The 21,604-nt window shown below is 36.6% G+C and overlaps 1 pseudogene; it reads right to left on the bottom strand.

The window, feature by feature from the left end:
* Nucleotides 1–15,176: 15,176 nt before the first annotated feature.
* Nucleotides 15,177–17,383, bottom strand: LOC105738849 (annotated as a pseudogene).
* Nucleotides 17,384–21,604: the final 4,221 nt, after the last annotated feature.

Consider the following 21,604-nt stretch of genomic DNA (forward strand, 5'->3'; position numbering starts at 1 on the left):
TGACTAGTGGCCATTGAATTGGAGAGCATAGACATAAAACATAGAACATTCCATCTCCCAGAAATTTCCATTGGACAATATCTTCTGTTTATGATGATTTCTCAATTCAGTCTTTATGTATTACATGATTATAAAAGAAAACTGAAGCTCAAGATGTATCACAGAGAAAACTGCTATAAGAGTTACAAGTGGCTCTAGGGTAATGGTGGGGCACAGTGTGGAGGATACTAAGGGCAGACAGGGACTTAGGGGCAAACAGTGAGGATTAGTGTGTGGCAGGAGTAGCAGTGAAGCAGATCGGGTTGTTTTCCCCTCTTCTTGTCACTAAGTTAAGCAACATTCATAGAGTTTATATAACCAGCAAAGAGAGCCAGGGTGCAAACATAAAACTTTGTCTCCTCAGACCTGATGTGAGGAGTCATTCTTTCCCTGACTCATGTGTACTACTTTTCCTTTTAATTTTGCATAATTAAAAATAAAAAGTGACCGGGTAATTTCTAGTTATTAGGAGAGCTTCATTACAGTAATCTAAAATTCCATGCCAAACATTAAGGTGAAAGCTTTGCCTGTCCTCCTTCTTGTGTCTACTTTAGGCTGGAAGTCTTTAAGAGTCAAGAAGAAGCATGGCTAACTTTTTGATGTCACTACCTTGTGCTTCACCTCCAGAGTTGGAGTGGGAGAATACAGAAAAGGCAGAGACTGAAAAGTCTCATTGTAGTTGGGTCATAGAGGCAGGGAATTGCCAGCATCACTGGAAAATCACCTGAGTAACAGAAATCCCCAAAGCCCAAATGTCTAGGTACTTCCCTGTCACAGTGGCTGTGTGTTGGCTCCTGTGTCATTTTTACTGGAGAAGTATTGCATAAGCAAAATAAAGCACTCTAGGACAAGCCAGCTGGGAATCCCAAAACACAAGCATGAATCACTAAATGGTTGAAGATTCTAATGACTTAAAATCAAGGTATTAAACAAACAAAAAAAAGAGCAATATATACCTGAGAAAACTGCTGAACATCAATCAGAAAAAAATTTAGAAGTAAGTAAGATTTATGTACTCAGATATGAGTCAATAGTGTAACTCTAAAAATAATTAAAGACCTTGGAATTAAGCATATTATTAATTTAAAAATATATGTGTAGAAAGGCTGACTAGAAGGATGGATGATGCTTAAGAGAGAATTAGTAATTTGGAAGATGATATTGAGAAACTGTCATAAAACGTAGCCCAGAGGAATCTACTGATATTCCTTACAAGCAATTTTGTTCTCTGCTCTTTCTATCTATTTAAAATTTTTTTTATTACACTTTAAGTTCTAGGATACATGTGCACAATGTGCAGGTTTGTTACATATGTATACATGTGCCATGTTGCTGTGCTGCACCCATTAACTCATCATTTACATTAGGTATATCTCCTAATGCTAACCCTCCCCCCTCCCCCCACCCCACAACAGGCCCCAGTGTGGGATGTTCCCCACCCGGTGTCCAAGTGTTCTCACTGTTCAATTCCCACCTATGGGTGAGAACATGCGGTGTTTGGTTTTCTGTCCTTGGGATAGTTTGCTGAGAATGATGGTTTCCAGCTTCCTCCATGTCCCTACAAAGGACATGAGCTCATCCATTTTTATGGCTGCATAGTATTCCATGGTGTATATGTCCATCTATCATTGATGGACATTTGGGTTGGTTCCAAGTCTTTGCTATTGTGAATAGTGCCACAATAAACATACGTGTGCACGTGTCTTTATAGCAGCATAATTTATAATCCTTTGGGTATATAGCCAATAATGGCATGGCTGGGTCAAATGGTATTTCTAGTTCTAGATCCTTGAGGAGTCGCCACACTGTCTTCCACAGTGGTTGAACTAATTTACAGTCCCACCAACAGTGTAAAAATGTTCCTATTTCTCCACATCCTCTCCAGCACCTGTTGTTTCCTGACTTTTTAATGGTTGCCATTCTAACTGGTGTGAGATGGTATCTCATTGTGGTTTTGATTTTCATTTCTCTGATGGTCAGTGATGATGAGCATTTTTTCATGTGTCTGTTGGCTGCTTAAATGTTTTCTTTTGACAAGTGTCTTTTCATATCCTTTGCCCACTTTTTGATGGGGTTGTTTGCTTTTTATTGTAAAAGTTCTTTGTAGATTCTGGATATTATTAGCCCTTTGTCAGATGGGTAGATTGTAAAAATTTTCTCCCATTCTGTAGATTGCCTGTTCACTCTGATGGCATTCTGTAGATTGCCTGTTCACTCTGATGGTAGTTTCTTTTGCTGTGCAGAAGCTCTTTAGTTTAATTAGATCCCATTTGTCAATTTTGGCTTTTGTTGCCATTGCTTTTGGTGTTTTAGACATGAAGTCCTTGCCCATGCCTATGTCCTGAACGGTAATGCCTAGGTTTTCTTCTAGGGTTTTTATGGTTTTAGGTCTAACATTTAAGTCTTTAATCCGTCTTGAAATAATTTTTGTATAAGGTGTAAGGAAGGGATCCAGTTTCAACTTTCTACATATGGCTAGCCAGTTTTCCCAGCACCATTTATGAAATAGGGAATCCTTTCCCCATTTCTTGTTTTTGTCACGGTGGTCAAAGATCAGATGGTTATAGATGTGTGGTATTATTTCTGAGGGCTCTGTTCTGTTCCATTGGTCTGTATCTCTGTTTTGGTAGCAGTACCATGCTGTTTTGGTTACTGTAGTCTTGTAGTATAGTTTGAAGTCAGGTAGTGTGATGCCTCCAGCTTTGTTCTTTTGGCTTAGGATTGTCTTGGCAATGCGGGCTCTTTTTTGGTTCCATGTGAACTTTAAGGTAGTTTTTTCCAATTCTGTGAAGAAAGTCATTGGTAGCTTGTTGGGGATGGCACTGAATCTATAAATTACCTTGGGCAGTATGGCCATTTTCACGATATTGATTCTTCCTACCCATGAGCATGGAATGTTCTTCCATTTGTTTGTATCCTCTTTTATTTCGTTGAGCAGTGGTTTGTAGTTCTCCTTGAAGAGGTCCTTCACATCCCTTGTATGTTGGATTCCTAGGTATTTTATTCTCTTTGACTCAGTTGTGAATGGGAGTTCACTCATGATTTGGCTCTCTGTTTGTCTGTTATTGGTGTATAGGAATGCTTGTGATTTTTACACACTGATTTTGTATCCTGATACTTTGCTGAAGTTGCTTATCAGCTTAAGGAGATTTTGGGCTGAGACGATGGGGTTTTCTAGATATACAGTCATGTCATCTGCAAACAGAGACAATTTGACTTCCTCATTTCCTAATTGAATACCCTTTATTTCTTTCTCCTGCCTGATTGCCCTGAATAAAGGGTATTCAGTTAGGAAAAGAGGGAGTCAAATTGTCTCTGTTTGCAGATGACATGATTGTATATTTAGAAAACCCCATCATCTCAGCCCAAAAACTCCTTAAGCTGATAAGCAACTTTAGCAAAGTCTCAGGATACAAAATCAATGTGCAAAAATCACAAGCATTCCTATACACCAATAACAGACAAACAGAGAGCCAAATAATGAGCAAACTCCCATTCACAATTTCTACAAAGAGAATAAAATACCTAGGAATCCAACTTACAAGGGATGTGAATGACCTCTTCAAGGAGAACTACAAACCACTACTCAAGGAAATAAGAGAGGACACAAACAAACGGAAAGACATTCCATGCTCATGGATAGGAAGAATCAACATCGTGAAAGTGGCCATACTGCCCAAAGTAACTTAATAGATCCAAAGCTATTCCCATCAAGCTAATATTGACTTTCTTCACAGAATTAGAAAAAAGCTACTTTAAATTTTATATGGAACTAAAAAAGAGCTGTATGGCCAAGACATTCCTAAGCAAAAAGAACAAAGCTAGAGGGCCAGGTGACGTGGCTCACACCTGTAATCCCGGTACTTTGGGAGGCTGAGGTGGGTGGATCACCTGAGGTCAAGAGTTTGAGATTATCCTGGCCAACATTGTGAAACCCTGTCTCTACTAAAAATGCAAAAATTAGCTGGGCTTGGTGGCACGTGCCTGTAGTCCCAGCTACTTGGGAGGCTAAGGCAGGAGAATCACTTAAACTTGGGAGGCGGAGGTTGCAGTGAGCCGAGATTGCACCACTGCACTCCAGCCTGGCAACAGAGTGAGACCCTATCTCAGAAACAAACAAACAAACAAACAAACAATCAACAAAGCTGGAGACATCATGCATCATGCTACCTGACTTCAAACTATACCACAAGGCTATAGTAACCGAAACAGCATGGTACTGGTACCAAAACAGATATATAGACCAATGGAACAGAGCAGTGGCCTCAGAAATAACACCACACATCTACAACCATTTGATCTTTGACAAACCTGATGAAAACAAGTAATGGGGACAGGATTCCCTATTTAATAAATGGTGCTGGGAAAACTGGCCAGCCATATGCAGAAAACTGGAACTGGACCCCTTCCTTACACCTTATACAAAAATTAACTCAAGATGGATTAAAGATTTAAATGTTAGACCTAAAACCATAAAAACCCTGGAACAAAACCTAGGCAATACCATTCAGGACATAGGCATGGGCAAATTCTTCATGACTAAAACACCAAAAGCAATTGCAACAAAAGCCAAAATTGACAAATGGGATCTAATTAAACTAAAGAGCTTCTGCACAGCAAAAGAAACTATCATCAGAGTGAACAGGCAACCTACAGAATGGGAGAAAAATTTTGCAATCTATCCATCTTACAAAGGGCTAATATCCAGAATCTATAAGGAACTTAAACAAATTTACAAGAAAAGGCAAACAACCCCATCAAAAAGTGGGCAAAGGGTATGAACAGGCACTTCTTAAAAGAAGACATTTATGCAGCCAACAAACATATGAAAAAAAGCTCATCATCACTCGTCATTAGAAAAATCCAAATCAAAACCACAATGAGATACCATCTCATGCCAGTTAAAATGGCAATCATTAAAAAGTCAGGAAACAACAGATGCTGGAGAGGATGTGGAGAAATAGGAAGACTTTTACACTGTTGGTGGGAGTCTACATTAGTTCAACCACTGTGGAAGACAGTGTGGCCATTCCTCAAAGATCTAGAACCAGAAATACCATTTGACCCAGCAATTGCATTATTGGGTATATGCCCAAAGGATTATAAATCATTCTACTATAAAGACACCTGCACACGTACATTTATTGGAGCACTATTCACAATAACAAAGACTTGGAACCAACCCAAATGACCATCAGTGTTAGACTGGATAAAGAAAATGTGGCACATATACACCATGGAATACTATGCAGCCATAAGAAAGAATGAGTTCATGTCCTTTGCAGGGACATGCATGAAACTGGAAACCATCATTAGCTGCAAACTAACACAGGAACAGAAAACCAAACACCACATGTTCTCTCTTCGAAGTAGGAGTTGAACAATGAGACCATATGGGCACAGGGAGGGCAACATCACACACCAGGGCCTGTCGGGGGTTGGGGGCAAGGGGAGGGATAGCATTAAGAGAAATACCTAATGTAGATGACGGGTTGATGGGTGCAGCAAACCACCATAGCACATGTATACCTATGTAACAAACCTGCACATTCTGCACTTGTATCCCAGAACTTAAAGTATAATAAAGAAAAAAATAAACAGTTTTACTTCTTCCTTTCCAAAACAAAAAACAAAACAAACAAAAAAAAAGAAATTACCCCAAAATCTGATGGCTTAAAATGACATTTATAAAAAATAGATAAATAAAATTTACACTTTAAAAGTAAAAACCATAAAATATGCTCATAATAGCAGTTTAAAAACAAAAAAAACTAAAAGAAGCAAAATTTTATTTTATTTTATTCTATTTTTTATTTTTCAATACTTCATTGCTATCAGTATGCAAAAAATATTATTTTTAATGAAATAATGACTAATGTATTTTTTCTTTACTATTAGTTTTTTTGTTTACATTGTATTTTAGTGACTTAGATATATGACTTCTACATGCCTATTTCAACCTTTTTAATTAAAATATATCTTTGCCTAAAGCATTCAACTCAATTTTAGTCAGTACCATTGTTTTAGATTACCTCCAGAAAATAAAATTTACTGTAACTAGCTATTTAAATGTTGTTACAGTGCTGGTTTCAGCTACTAAATAAAGGTTTCAAAACCCTATACAGATTAAAAATGACTTTGACCTCTGTAATTGTGTTGTTATATTCTTCTATTAGCTATACCTATGGTGAACCTGTGGACGGGAAGGTCCAACTTAGTGTGTGCAGAGAATCTACTGCGTATCATTCATGTGCTCATCTTATCAGTTCACTTTGTAAAAATTTTACCATTCAGGTAAGAGGTATATCAGCAAAATTATAAATAGGTTTGCACTAACCTTTTATCCTCACCTTCCATTTACCTTCCTTTCTTCTTGTTTCCCTCTTTACAGTTAAAATATATACTTTTATTCTATATTTCTATTCCTATTTGTAAACTTCGTATTCCTCTTTTGTCATGCTAAGTTTCATTTTCTATTGACTGACAAAAAGCAAATTATAGTATCAGAAACTGAGTAGTAAATTTCGGTTCTCAATTAAAAATGCATTTGGTTTCATATCAGAATCTACACCCTATCAATTTACTGGGAACATATGACCTGTTCTTTATTTTATACTTTGTGGATTTAGTCAGGGAGATATGATGATGTTTCTGTGTATTCGAGAGTATTAGATGCATAATTATCTTCCTCTCAACCTATTCTCACTGGAAATAAGTGTATACAGGAGCTGCACTATCAGTCAGGTTCTTACCCACTAAAGAGAAGAATCAGCTTCTCCAAACTGACAAAGGAGGAATTTCCTAAAACATCTACTTGGAAGGTTTGAGAACCAACATTCAGAAAATGGACACAAACAGGCTGGTCTAGGATGTAGCAAGGCTTCCAGCTATAATCATGCCAGATCTGACTGGCTAATACACAACTGCCAGCTGCAATCCCCATACTATAGTGTGATACCATTTATCCACACACACGTGTGTACACACACACGTACACACACACACAGAGTCACATATTCCTATCCTGTTTAGAGAATACTTTAGGTTGGAAATAATTAAGAACCTTCTAATTCTTAGATTAAAAAAAATTTGGACAATAAACACTAACAATAGTAACAATTATAATAATAATAATTGCTAACATTTAATGGATGCTTATTGTGTGTCAGTCACTGAGCTAAGCAGTTTATGTGCATTTGATTCTCAAAACAAATAGTACCCTATGAGGGGGTACTATTATCGCCCACTTACTGATGAGTGGATTAAAGCAGAAAGAGGTTAAATACGTTGCTCAAGATCATGGGTGCAGCAAAACTAGATCATAAATATATGTCAATACATATATATTTTTAGACAGTCTCGCTGTGTCTCCCAGGCTGGAGTGCAGTGGCGCGATATTGGCTTACTGCAACCTCTGCCTCCCGGGTTCAAGCAATTCTCGTGCCTCAACCTCCCAAGAAGCTAGGACTACAGGCGTGCACCACCACGCCCAGCTAATTTTGTATTTTTAGTAGAGATGGGGTTTCACCATGTTGGCCAGCCTGGTCTTGAACTCTTGATCTCATGTGATCTGCCCGCTTTGGTCTCCCAAAGTGCTGGGATTACAGGCATGAGCCACTGCACGCCAACCAAGATCATATAAATATTTAAATAACTAGTGGGGCTGTATCTTTAGGGATACAGGGATACAAAAATTTTCTCCACGAATTCATTAAACAGATAAATATTGAGGTCTCTTAATATGCAAGAATAATTTTATTTAGAAGCTACGTTGTTGAGCAAGACAGATCAGGTACCTATCCTCATGGGTTTTGCACTTTATGAAGCAGTCATAATCTTTAAAGATGCGTACTCTGGAAGAGACTAAACCAATATAAGTCAAGTACGCAGGGTAGGTAGATCCCAGAATGCATTATCGAAGGCGGCTATATTACATAGATGCCCTTCAGGACATTTGAGAGATCTGGAAATTTAAAATGTACATGTAGGGTGGGAATGGGTGAGGATCAAAAAAACTACCTATTGGATACTATGCTCATTACCTGGATAGTGAAATAATCTGTACACCAAACCCCCATGACACACAATTTACCTATATAACAAACCTGCACAGGTACCCTTGAACCTAAAATAAAAGTTAAAATAATCAAATGCACTTGTAAAGCAGGAGTGTGGACTAAATAATTTATCTAATTATTCACCTTTAGTATAGTGGAAATTTTTCTAGACCTTTAAGCTTATGGAAATGGTTCTAGACCTTATAGTTTAAAGGACCCCCTGAAGTGGCACATGATTTTCACATCTCACCCACATCTTGAGGACTAGATTTCCTCATATCATCATAAGATGAAGGAGTAGAACAAGAACTCAGTTTTTCCCCAATATTATAGTCCAGGAACCTATGAGCACAATTTATCCCACATTTTAAAAATATTTGACAATTCGTCCTGTTTAATTTTGGTTACTAATTTTGACACCTTAAAACGTTCACTTAGTGAGACATTGTCACTTGACACTGAGAGAAATTTAAAGGAATCTAATTTAAAAATCTACTACCTACTGAATGTTTACTAAGTGCCAGGCCCCATGCTAAACACTTTTCAGTTATTATCTAATGTAATACAATTCTACAAGCTCTTTATTAACATCTCATTTTGTATGAAGTAATAAGTGGTAAAGCCAGGGTTCAAATTCTGGTGTTTGACTGTAAAGCCTGTATTCCTAACTGCTGTGTAAATAGTCCCATAAATGTCCAAGGCATGGTAACTAAATAATATAAAACTCAGTTTCAAAACTGTAAAAGAATATGGCTGAAGTTACCAAAATTGCAAATATCATGTGTGAATGCATGTGACTAGTGATGGATGTGTTTATTATCTTGTATAATAACAAAATAATGTCACCATGAAGAGTTTTTTAAAACACCATATTGTAAGAGTTAATATTTATTAAAAATTCAAATGTAGTTATAGGTAAATACATGAACTGAAAATATAATTATAGAAACACAATGGATTATTTTAAAAAACTAAAACTTGGGTAATACAATATTCTTAAGTTGCTTCAGTGAGGTCACACATTTTCCCTATTATAGCTATTTCTTACAGTCTTCTTTTAAAATATAACTTTTTTTATTGTTCTTTTCAGTTGGGGAAAGATGGCTGTGTCTCCAAGTTTATTAACACAGATGCTTTTGAGTTAAATCGGGAAGGATACTGGAGTTTGCTCGAAGTGCATGCTCTTGTTACAGAAGAGGGAACAGGTAATACTCTCTAAGAAGTCAGACCCCAATGGCTATCACTGTCTCATTTGAATTGTTACCTGATTGCCAACCATACAATGTTAATACAGTCATTTTTTCCCTGAGGGCTTTTCATTGGGTTCATCTGATTCAAATTCTGAATGTTTCATATATCAACCAAAATTTTCACACACATGTTGATGGATGGTCCAGTATTACATTCAAATAAGGCTACAATAGAAGTAAGAATGCCAATTTATTGATTTATAATGGGAGTATCTGGTTTTAGATATAAGCATATTCCTTTTCCTTAATCATTCCACAGATAAATATAATTGAGACATGTAGTTGTCGATTATAAAATTTTTTTGATGAGTATAGAATTAGAACATGAGAAGTAAAATAGTGTGCGGACAATATTTTACTAAGCCTCTGAAAATAAATCCAGCGAAAAATCTTTATCTCATCCAGGAAAATCTTCCTCCCTCCCTCCCTCCCTCCCTCCCTCGCTCCCTTCCTCCCTTCCTCCCTTCCTTCTTTTTTTTTCTCGGAGTTTCACTCTTGTTGCCCAGGCTGGAATGCAGTGGCACAATCTTAACTCACTGCGACCTCCGCCTCCCAGGTTCAAGCGATTCTTCCTCCTCAGCCTCCCGAGTAGCTGGGATTACGGGCGCCTGCCATCACACCCGACTAAGTTTTTGCATTTTTAGTAGAGAGACGGGGTTTCATCATGTTGTCCAGACTAGTCTCAAACTCTTGACCTCAGGTGATCCTCCCGCCTCGGCCTCCCAAAGTGCGGGGATTACAGGCATGAGCCACCGCGCCCACCTGATAATATTTCTAGTGACTAATTTCTTGTATCTCCTGGACCTAATATCCCTTCTTCCTTAAGCACAGAATGTTAAGTCTTATTCCTTGAAATGCTTTTTTCTGTGCTGACCACTTTCTGTTAATATAGTACTTTTAAACTTATGCATATGTAACTGATATTTCAGCAAAATTTCTGTTCATGAAATATTGAATTACTAATGTATGTATATCAGTCTTCAAAGTTTTAAAGATATCTGTCACATCCAGAGGAAATTCAAGTATTAAACAAACATTTAATTGATAATTAAGTATATTTGTCATGCTGAACTAAATAAATAATAAAAGAATAGCCAGGCACAGTGGCTCACACCTATAACCCCAGCACCTGGGGATACTGAGGCAGAAGAATTATTTAAGCCTAGGAGTTTGAGATCATCCTCGGTGGCAACACAGTGAGACCCCGTCTCTACAAAAAATACAAAAATTAGCTGGGTGTTGTGTCATGCAGCTATAGTCCCAGCTACTCAGGTGGCTAAGGTGGGAGGATCACTTGAGCCCAGGAGGCTGGGGCTGCAGTGAGCCATGATCGCACCACTGCACTCCAGCCTGGGCAACAGAATGAGACCCTATCTCAAGAAAAAGAAAAAGAAAGAGAGAGAGAGAGAAAGAAAAAGAGAGAGAGAGAAAGAAAAAGAAAAGAGAGAGAAAGAAAGAAAAGAAAAAGAAAGAGGGAAGGAAGGAGGGAAGGAAGGAAGGAAGGGCTTGCTACATGATAACATATGTCTATATTTATATGAGAAATAATGTAGCAATTAAAAATATAAGTTTTTATAAGGTTTTACAAAAACTTTTTAAAATAATGGTAAAAAACATGTAAAACTACATATACATTTGCACATATTGAGTGTATGTGTGCATGTACACATATACACACACAATCTCAAACATATTAATATAAATGATAAATATAAAGAGAAATAGAACTTGTAGGAAAAAGCCTAAAATGCTAATTTTGGTTCTCTTGGAGATATCTGTTACTTGGTAATTTGTATTTTCTTTTTTAAGCATTTCCATTTTTAATAATACACATATATTACAATTCTTACTATTAATAAATTAAAGCATATGTTTTAGGCAAGCAGAGAGTAAAAGAAATGTTGTTAAACAATCACTTAGGAATAATGAGAAATCGACATTTACTAATCCATTATGAAGAAATGGTAAGTGAATTGGATATTTTATAAAAAGCAGCAACACCAGTTGGCACAAGCATTTTGTGCCGTCTTGATTCACTTTCTTTATAAAAGACATCTGAAGTACCTATATATTAAAACTGCTTAGGAAAGGGAAGGGAAACTATTAGAAGGAATGGTGAGCTTTTGTGGTTTTTTTTCAGAAGCTCTGTTTGGCTGTTTTTGGAAGTGACATTTTCTCAATAATACTTAATTGACTGCAGGTGTACAGCTTACAGGCTCCAAGTACATATACATAGACTCATCAGTGGTGAAGATTAGTTTTGAGAATATGGATATGTCCTACAAACAGGGACTCCCTTATTTTGGCCAGGTAAGAGAAGCAATCATTTTTTTACATACCTTATTCATTCATTCATTTGTTCTTTCATTTATCTATTAATCTTCCAACAGCTATTCCCTAAGAAATTTACTACGTAGGAATCTCTGTGCTAAGCACTGTAGGGTGACCTACACTGTTGATGTTCATAGATCTGTCCTGGTGTATACGTTTTATCAAGTTGTAACTGTTAATAGTATCCCACTTCACTCTAAAAATGTCCAAGTTTGGACAATAAATTATATAGTCTACATCAGTATTAGGAATAAAATGGTGATGTAGAGAGGCACTTTTATCACTGCTTTTATGGAGTTTATAGTGTAATAGAGATAAGAAACATTAAACAGATAATTTTACAAATAATTATTGTAGTTGCGATAGGTGCTATGTCAGTGAAATACTGACCATTCAATGACTCTATATCAGGAACTGGCAAACCACAGCCCATAGGCAAATCAAACAGAGGCCTGCCTTGATACAGCCAGTGAACTACGAGTGGTTTTAACATTTTTAAAAGATTATTTTAAAAATAACAAAATATATGAGAGAGAGACCATGGTACTTTACGAAAGAGGTTTGCTAAAATCTGGACTAAATGATCATGGAAAGTTTCCCTGAGGAAGTAATATTTAAGTTGACACAAGAACACTAAAAAAGAAATACAAAAGTGGGTAGCCTGGCTTATATCTTACAGAGAGAGCAGTGGTTCTCAAACTGGCATCAGCATCACCTAAAGGACTTGTTGAAACAAATTTCAGTAAAAGTCATTTAATGAACAAATGTAGATTGAAATGCAACTTTGGCAAATAGATAAATTTAATATATGTTCACTTCACTTACTGAATAGTGGATGATGTTAACATAATTTTTTTCTAACCTTTCTCTTTGCTTTGTATATTTTTGCTTTATATATTTCCATGTTCTGTTACTAAATATATAAAACTGAGAAATATTATACCTTCAAAGAATATAAAATTTTTTCTGAATATAAAATAATTTTATCTAGGCTTGAGAATTCTACATTTCCTCCCTCTTACGTTGTTGTTACCCAAGATGATTTCTTGGGTTCCCATTTGTCTCTTGTATCTTTTCGGTGCTATTTAAAAGTGTTTTCTGTGTAAAGAGCGTTTGTGTGAAAATGTTATGTTTTAGCTTCCTTTCTGAACTTAATCTTCTTTTTTTTTTTTTTTTTTTTTTGAGACGGAGTCTTGCTCTGCCACCCAGGCTGGAGTGCAGTGGCGCGATCTCGGCTCACTGCAAGCTCCGCCTCCCGGGTTCACGCCATTCTCCTGCCTCAGCCTCTCCGAGTAGCTGGGACTACAGGCGCCCGCCACCACGCCCGGCTAATTTTTTTGTATTTTTAGTAGAGACGGGGTTTCACCATGGTCTCGACCGGCTGACCTCGTGATCCGCCCGCCTCGGCCTCCCAAAGTGCTGGGATTACAAGCATGAGCCACCGCGCCCGGCCTGAACTTAATCTTCTAAGGTTTTTGTTATTAGTTTGTTTGTTTTATTTGATTGGCAAAGATCTCCAAATTGAATATTAGAGATGATAGTAGACTTCCTGTGTGTATTTTGCATATTTTGGGGAATGCTTTTTAAAACTTAATCCATAAACCTACTAAGTAACTAGCATTTTGTGAGATATACTTTATCAAGTCAAAAAATTTTCCTTTTTTAGTTTACTAAGAATTTTCTATAATATGTTAGTTTCTATATCTAGATATTTCTTATTAAATTTAGGCTTTAAAATAGAGGGCATAAAAATATGTTCACTTATGATTTGAAAAAATAAATCTATCATAATTTATTTCTCCCTTTTTATTACTAGTTGTGTTTGTGTTTTTTTCCCATTAGTTTTTGGATTTGTTAATTATCTTTATTTTTAATGTTCTTTTAAATGATTTTCATTTCATCATTTATTTTTATTATATTTTTTCTTCTACCTCTTTTGGTATTTTTTTCCTAGCATCTTGTTATAAATACTTATGTTAAGCTTCCATGTTTTCAAATTTATACAATTTTTCCTGAATACTACTTTCCTCCTCACAGGTGTTTTTCTACACTATTTTTATTTTTTAAATTATGAAAAAATGCACATATAAAATTTACCATCTTAACAATTTTTAAGTTCAATTAAAATCATTTTTGATGATTTCATTATTTTTATTTTTATTTTTACCTAAGAATTACTTAGAGTTTTAAGTTTTCTTCTCTAGTATGTGTGATTATGGTTGTATATTTTTTAAAAAAGTAATTTTTTCTTTTGCAGTAACAGCTACAATTTATTGAGCACTTACTAGGTCTTAAATATTTGCTAAATACATATACAGTACTTACAATAGCCCCAGGAAATGATAGATTATTTAAGTTTTGGATTAATGATTAATGATTAGCTGAGTAGAAAGCTCTTTTCTACCCTACAATAAGCTAGACATTAAAGACCGACATTCCAATTAATATAATAACCCTGAATTTATAGAACTATTTTCTCATAATAATGCACATCTACTGCTAAATTACTACTCTCAAAGTTGCTTTCTTTTTCATGTTCAAAGAAAATTACATTTGCTTTCCTCTGACTTTTACAATAGAATACTCTTCAGTGCTACTATAGAATCTATTAGGAAATTCTTCGAAATATAAATCAATTTAAGCCCTATAATCAGAGCTTCTCTTCTTGTTGAACTGCTTTGCAGGGGGGAAATGGCATATATATACAAAATAATACTCTACTGAAACACACTACACTGACTCCCAAGAATATTGATTACTTACTATTTGTCGAACACTGTTACATGCTACCAAGGTTAGATGAATCAGGACTCTGTTTTCAGTAACTGTGGTTCTTGGAGTCCTGCATAACTTAAAAAAAATAGAGACCAGTCTGGCTAAAGAAATTTAAAAGTTCTCTAACTCTCAGCTGGACACCTTGGGAACTAGAATGCGGATATGTCCCACCCAGTTCCCAGGAGAACATTATAAAAAAGTTTATATACATCCAACATCCTCTGCAATATCTCAAAACTCTCTCCTAGTTCCAGCATCCTCCCAGCACCACAAATATCAAGAGTATTAATCAAGGAGACACAAGCCTGCCACTATATCCTTCACTCACAATTCCAAAGATGTTTGTCCTGGAAATTCTTATTTTCATGAGCTCTTAGCATATTGTGACAGCATGACATCTTCACATCAAGTATACTGCATGGCTAGCATCGATAATAGTTCAAACAAATAGCAACAATTTATATACTTCACATCAACTAGGGAAAAGGTGACAAACATTGTAAGACAGCTTGAAGCACAGGTTATCACCAAGGTCTGTGTTTGGGAGATAAAACATGCAAGATAAACAGAGGACTAACGTTGACTAATTCTGGAGAACCATGGGAAGAACTATAAACAGCTTAGCAGAGAGAAAACAGTTCACTGATTTATAATAAAATCCATTCACAACACTTATTTGTAGTTACTTTTATGGTAGATAATATTCAAGTTATATTAAAATGCTTCAAGTAAAATTTAGCAACTCCTGTAAGGCTTCCTGCTGTTCATCATCAAATTGAGATACACATTCCAACCATAAATCTTCAGGAGTCTGTACCCAACACACGACATCACCTAGGCGTTTGGCACAGGGATCTTCATAGTTAATAGTCCCATTAATTTTTTCTTCTGCAATTATTCTGATTATTTTGGGAAAATTGGAATTATTTGGACCAATTACAACTGGGTGGTTACTTTCAATTAGGTCACAGAGAAAACTCAAAGTCTGAATAGCTTCCTCTTTATCTTCATGCAGTGGAAGACATGATAGCCAGTATGAAAGAACTTCATCTACATTTACACAGTTAGCTTAAACTTCAAAATCTTCCCTAGTGCGGAGATACAGTTCTCTGTAGCAATGACATTTTTTTTTTTTTGGTTTTGGAATTTGCCCACTTAATAACTTTTACCAGCAGTGGGACAGCTTCTGAACATAAAGAACGATAATCATCTCCACTAAGCTGTGCCATGACACCCAGACCATAAGCAGCAGCTTGCCTGACTTCAGGATTGTTATCTCACATATTTAGTAGCATTGGCCACCGAAAATAGTCTACATATTTAAATGAAGTTGGACTGCAGTGTTCTGTGATGTCATCAAATATGCACAATCCCCACTGTCTGCCTAGCCATGGCCTACTTGAACAAATTAGATTTACAATTAATGGAAGTAGTTGTTCAAATCATGGTAAAATCTTTTCCTTATAAGTACTAAATAATGTGTGCAAAATATCTGATACTTCAGTCAGAATATAAACATCACATTCATCCTCATCTTGTGGAGATATCTCAACCTTTTGATCATAGTTTTCTTTCTGTCTTTTAACCTGTCACAATTCTTCATTTTTAAAGTGCCCTTCAAGTTTTGCTCTCAGTATTCCTCCCAGTTCTTCCAAGTATTCATCATTAAGGCAATCATCTCCCATAACTTCAATGAACTTTGCAAAAGAATTCATTATTTCTGAGCGCACATCTGTATCTGGTTCAGTACCAGTAGCCTTGATTAAGGGGTTACGTATGAATTGCCACATCTGTGCAAGATACTCTGGGCCACAGATTCTTGCACATTCCAGGAGAAAAGGCATGGACTGTGCTGCTCCCACTCCAACATTGTCATGGAAATAAAATTTCAGTAAAGGAACCATCAGCTTCACAACTTATTCTGTATAGTTCACAAACCCTTCCCTTAACTCCTTAGCATAGTAAACCAACATCTGGCAAGCAGTTACTTTTGCTTCAAGTCCTGAAGTATTAAGTCCAAAACACTGTTGGTCTCCAAGATTTACATATTGCCAGCCGTCATCATCACTCATATTCTCCACATCCTGGGTGTCTGAGAGAGCAGCATCAGGTTTAGCTGAAGCAGTCTTAATAAGAGGCTCGATAACCAGTGAAAGGTACTGTTGAAAATCTTTTCCAAGAATTTTACAGGTTCTAGCCCATGCTGAAACCATGTAAGAGGTCTGAGGGTCATTATCTTCCATAATATTTAAGTCTGATTGTGTCTTCAACAAGAGCTACATCACATTTGATGCATCTTGCATAAATTTTTTCTTCACAACAGCAAGACCAATATGGCTAATGCACACAATAGTTTTTCCTCTCAGAAGCTTGAGTTCCTTCTGAACAGCAAGCTCAATGATGTGCTTTAGTGAGGGCATGAATATATCATAATATGGGACAAATTTTTCTTCTGTTGTATCTGCAACCGATGCAATGGTTGCAACAAGTTATTCCAGGGCCAAATTAGTTCCATTCCGAATCAACTCTTGAAGCTTAATCACCAAGACAGAATGTAGGTTTCTCACCATACTATCCAAATATAGAACTAGAAATGATTTGGGGCAGTCTTCAATAAAAACAGTAAGAGCAGAAGCTGCATGTGATTGCACATGCTGATTACCTTGATTTTGCATGGTACGTAACAAAGCTAGAATCACTGTTTCATGAAATTTCTTTTGGAAATTAGGTGCAAAATCTGTGCCATCTATCCAAGTATAGTACAGGCTGGAGCCCTCACCCTTGGATGAGGATCCTGGGATATTTTCACAGATTTCCTCTGCTTGCCTCCGCACCATACAGCTTGGATTGATCAGGTTCTTCAGAAGCTGATAAAACTCTTTGCTTTTCTGACAAGTTCGCTCGCACCCCTGTGGATGTGGTCACAGCCATTATGCTCTGTCAAAGCTACCATGACTGGGAAGGAAAATAAGTAATTTTTAAATTGCAGACAACACATATATTAACAAGAAAAATAACACTATAAATTAAAATATGAAAAACAATGAGCACCTCTCCCCTCTAATCCCTTCATTTCGTGAATACTTCCCCAGAAGCAACTACTTTCAGTCCTCTGTGTTTCCTATAAACCAGTAGTGAGGTTCAGAAGCTTGATCAGATTCAAGTTCATTTTTGGTGGGTACAGTAGGCAGGAATATAATATAGGTAGTGTCATGTACTTTTCACAGAGAGCACTCTTCCTCTCTTACTGAGATGTTAGCAGACATTGACAATAATTAATTAGATGCATTGTTTCTCTAAACCATTCTTTCTTAGCCTTGGCACAACTGAAATTTTGGGCCAGATAATACTTTGCTGTGGGGGCTACCTTGTGCGTGGTAAGAGTTTAGCAACATCCCAGGTCTCTACCTACTAAATGCTAGTAGCACCATCCCCTTCCTATTTGTGATAGCCCAAAGTGTTTGCAGACATTGCCAAATGGCAAAATTTATTGGCTAATAAGTTAAAAAGTGATAAATTAGAATTTTGCCACTCTAAGAATAGTGAAGGGTAGTTTGAGATGTTTTTGAAAAGATTACCTAAATCCTATTATCCCCTCTAAAAAATTAGCAATCCCTAAAATCTGCCAGTCAATCATGCTCCAGATTAACTCAGGGGTTTTGTTTCTGTCTTCTCTAGCATAAGACCTAGTTGAGAGGTGTGTGTCTGTGTGTGTGTGTGTGTGTGTGTGTGTCTGTGTGTGTGTGTACTTAAGCCCTAGCCTAGTCATTAAGGCCCAGCTCCTTCCCATTCCCTCTCAAAGCTTCTTGACACTTTAAGGTGTAATATTATCTAATCCTATAATCAGGAACTCCAAGACATCTTTTCCTATAGAGGAGAGCTGGGAAAACCAGCTGAGGTTAGTAGTAGTTTATCAGGGAGGTAGGGGATAGGTGGTACCTACATGAATCAGGCATCCGTGGACAAAGTAGTCTGTTATTAATATATTGTAATCCAGGTACAGTGTCCTGCCTGGACACACCCTCTTCATTAGCATTTGAAAGAATTAGTTCTTGAAAACTCGTATATAAGAGCTCTTAATTCTTTGATTATTTTAGGGAGACCAAAGGCAGCTATAAACAGATGTGAGTCTCAAACAATAAAATGTTTTAGTTCAAAAATATGGTTGTATAAAGTGGTATCTTTTGGGTTTTTGGCCATTTCACAGTGGTGAATGCTCTGATCACTTCCAGGAGATGTGCCAGGAGAAACAAGTCATTCCTGTTCTACTTTTGGAAAAGGGGCTGGTTTCTCTGTGATATAGTGAGTCACTACAGTAGCTGCATTACTGGAAATTAAAAATGGTTTATCTGGCCATGCATTGTGTCATAAGGTCATCAAATACGTGGCTCAGTATTGCTAGGGAGCACTTTTGAAGAGTAAGCTCTATTGCCAGAATAGAGGTACTGTCTGCTTTTTTAGTGTCCCCTACAAATTTCAAGACTTCAGAGGTATGACTCCAAGAGTAACATATTTGAACATAGGAAGCTGGGCAAGGCAGTGGGCTAACAAGGGAATTTCTTCATAAGTGACAGTGGCAGCATCCATGGATGGCTGAAATGATACTGTTTAAAATTGTAGGACATATGACAAATACCTCTGCCACAAGAAACATCTGCTAACGAAGTGTTGCATGCCTGGCCCCGGCAGTTGATAATAGGCCTGGTATCATCACTTGGGCACTATTTGGGTTTGGGGACAAAGAAAGTAAGGAAAGTGCCCAGAAATCACATGGCTTGTTCATCTTTCTGTGACTGGAAGGGACTCAAAGGGTCTTTCTAGTCTGGGTGTACTAAAATTAGAGCAAACCTCTGTGTGATCATAAAGGCATGGTGTCATGTGTCTGTGGCCTGTGGATTGCTGAGACAAGTTGAATTTTTCTTACAAGATCAAGCCTTGAGATGAAACTAAATTCAAAATCTGTGTAGATAGTGCAAATGAGGCATCAGTCTACAGATGCTGAGCAAGAAAAAAGGATTGTGTTTGCTTGGACCAGCAGGAAAATGGTAAGTGGCAGAAATAAGATGAAAGGCTCAAAGCAGAAGTTGTTTTGCAGAAACTGACTGAGCTAAAAAAAGGATATCTCAGACAGTCTTTTTCTGATTATTGTAGCCTTAGATGTTGTTAAGAAGGTTGCCTTTAAAGGCTTCAAACTGGCATAGATACTGATGCAGGCATTGTATCTACTACAAATAATACAATTTCAGAAGGGACTTTTTAAAGCAATCATTGCCTATACTAGTAAGAGAATGAGAAAGAGATTTCTAGCGAATAACCATGGCCTATCAGAGCAGTCACTACAATGTTTTAGGGAGGATAATGCTAAATTTTGCATTTTAGAAAATTTGGTTTGATGCCAGTATAGAGAAAGAACAAGCAAAAGCAATACAGGAGAGAGAGACTGGATAGAAAAAAATAGAAGACATATGAGGGAAAAAAGATAAGAAATTGATATAAGGAATAGCAACAGGAACAAATGTGATCTGTTGGAAACAGAAAATGTTAAAAAGATACATTTGAAAGTATTTTATCAACAATTGAAAATTATAGGAGAAAGAAAATAAAAAGTCTAGGATGTCTCTAGATATTTGACTTCAGTGACTAAGTGAATGGTTGAGGTATTCACTGAGATAAATAAGAGAAAGAGAAAAAAAAGGAAGGTTGGGCACAGTAATAAATCATTCCAATTTGAGGGTTTCTGTAGCATTTTTATTATAAAATATATTCAGGGTAGTTAATTATATGGGCCTAGTTTTCAGAGATCTTCGTGGGCAGGAGAAACAGAGTTTAGGCTCATTAGTATATTAATGGTACATGTCATACATTCAACAGGAGTAGATGAAACCATGCAGGAAGTGCATACGCACCAAGGAGAGTGGGGGTCCCCGTGACAGAATCTTGGCAAATGCCATCAAAATGGATTCCCAAATTTACTACATGCTTCAGAAATGTATTTCCTTCCTCTTGTACAGATTAAATTGCTTAATCCAGACAGCTCTCCAATCCCAAATGAAGTTGTCCAGTTGCATCTGAAGGACAAAATTGTGGGCAACTACACCACAGATGTAAATGGCATCGCTCAGTTTTTCTTGGACACATCTACGTTTACATACCCAAATATCACTTTGAAAGTAAGTTAAACGAAACGCAAGTAAAATAAAAACAAACAAGCAAACAAAAAACTGCACTGGCTAGCTAAGGTTTAGGTCTATGCGAAAATATATTTATGGAACAGAAATGAAAAGATACATCTTGGTGTAAATCTAGAGTACTGAAAAATGGTTACATATTAAGAATATAGGCCCTATGAAAAGTAGGTTAAAAATTATTTTAAGAGTCCCAGGAAAAGACAGAAGGATAGCATACATATTAAATTGTATAAAGGAGAATTAGCTGAAAATAAGCAGCGCTTCACTTTTATTATGGAAATAGAGAACTGTGTTTTTATAGAAGGAAATATTTGAGAAGCCCTGTAATCTATTACCTTGGAATAATGTAAAGAATTTCTCTGGATATATTCAAGAGAGAAGTAAACTACTATCTGTAATAATTAAATATCAATCCTTCCTAGATATTTTTAAAGGACTCCTTAGACTTTTTGTGTTGATAATGGTAAATTACTATGGTCAGAGTAAACTCCTTGCTGTATTTCATAAAAACTTTCCCATCTTTCAGCAAAACTTCATGTTATCAGTAGCAAGGTAAACTTTTGCACTCACGGGTTCTTCATATTATAGTGAGGGAGATATAGCAATCTACATGCTAGCAAAAGTGTAATTATAGTAAAGAATACAGTAAAATATTTAATGTAATATTGAACTAGGACTTGAATAGACTAAGTTGTAAAAACCATAGTGGTCGCTCTAGAGTATAACTAGAAAATGGGGAATTGGGTTAGATTTAATGTAGAATGGCTATAAAATTTTCTTGTAGAGATAAAGCAGCATGATGATAAACCATCTTATCAAATATTCTTTCACTCATCCTTTCTCTTTATCCTAAAATACCCGTAAATTTGATTTTTTGTCTAGGCAGCCTACAAGGCCAATGAAAATTGCCAGGCTCATGGCTGGGTGTTGCCTCAATACCCTCAGCCCGAATACTTTGCATACC

This window comes from Nomascus leucogenys, chromosome 23 (genome assembly GCF_006542625.1).
Source record: "Nomascus leucogenys isolate Asia chromosome 23, Asia_NLE_v1, whole genome shotgun sequence".
NCBI lineage: Eukaryota > Metazoa > Chordata > Mammalia > Primates > Hylobatidae > Nomascus > Nomascus leucogenys.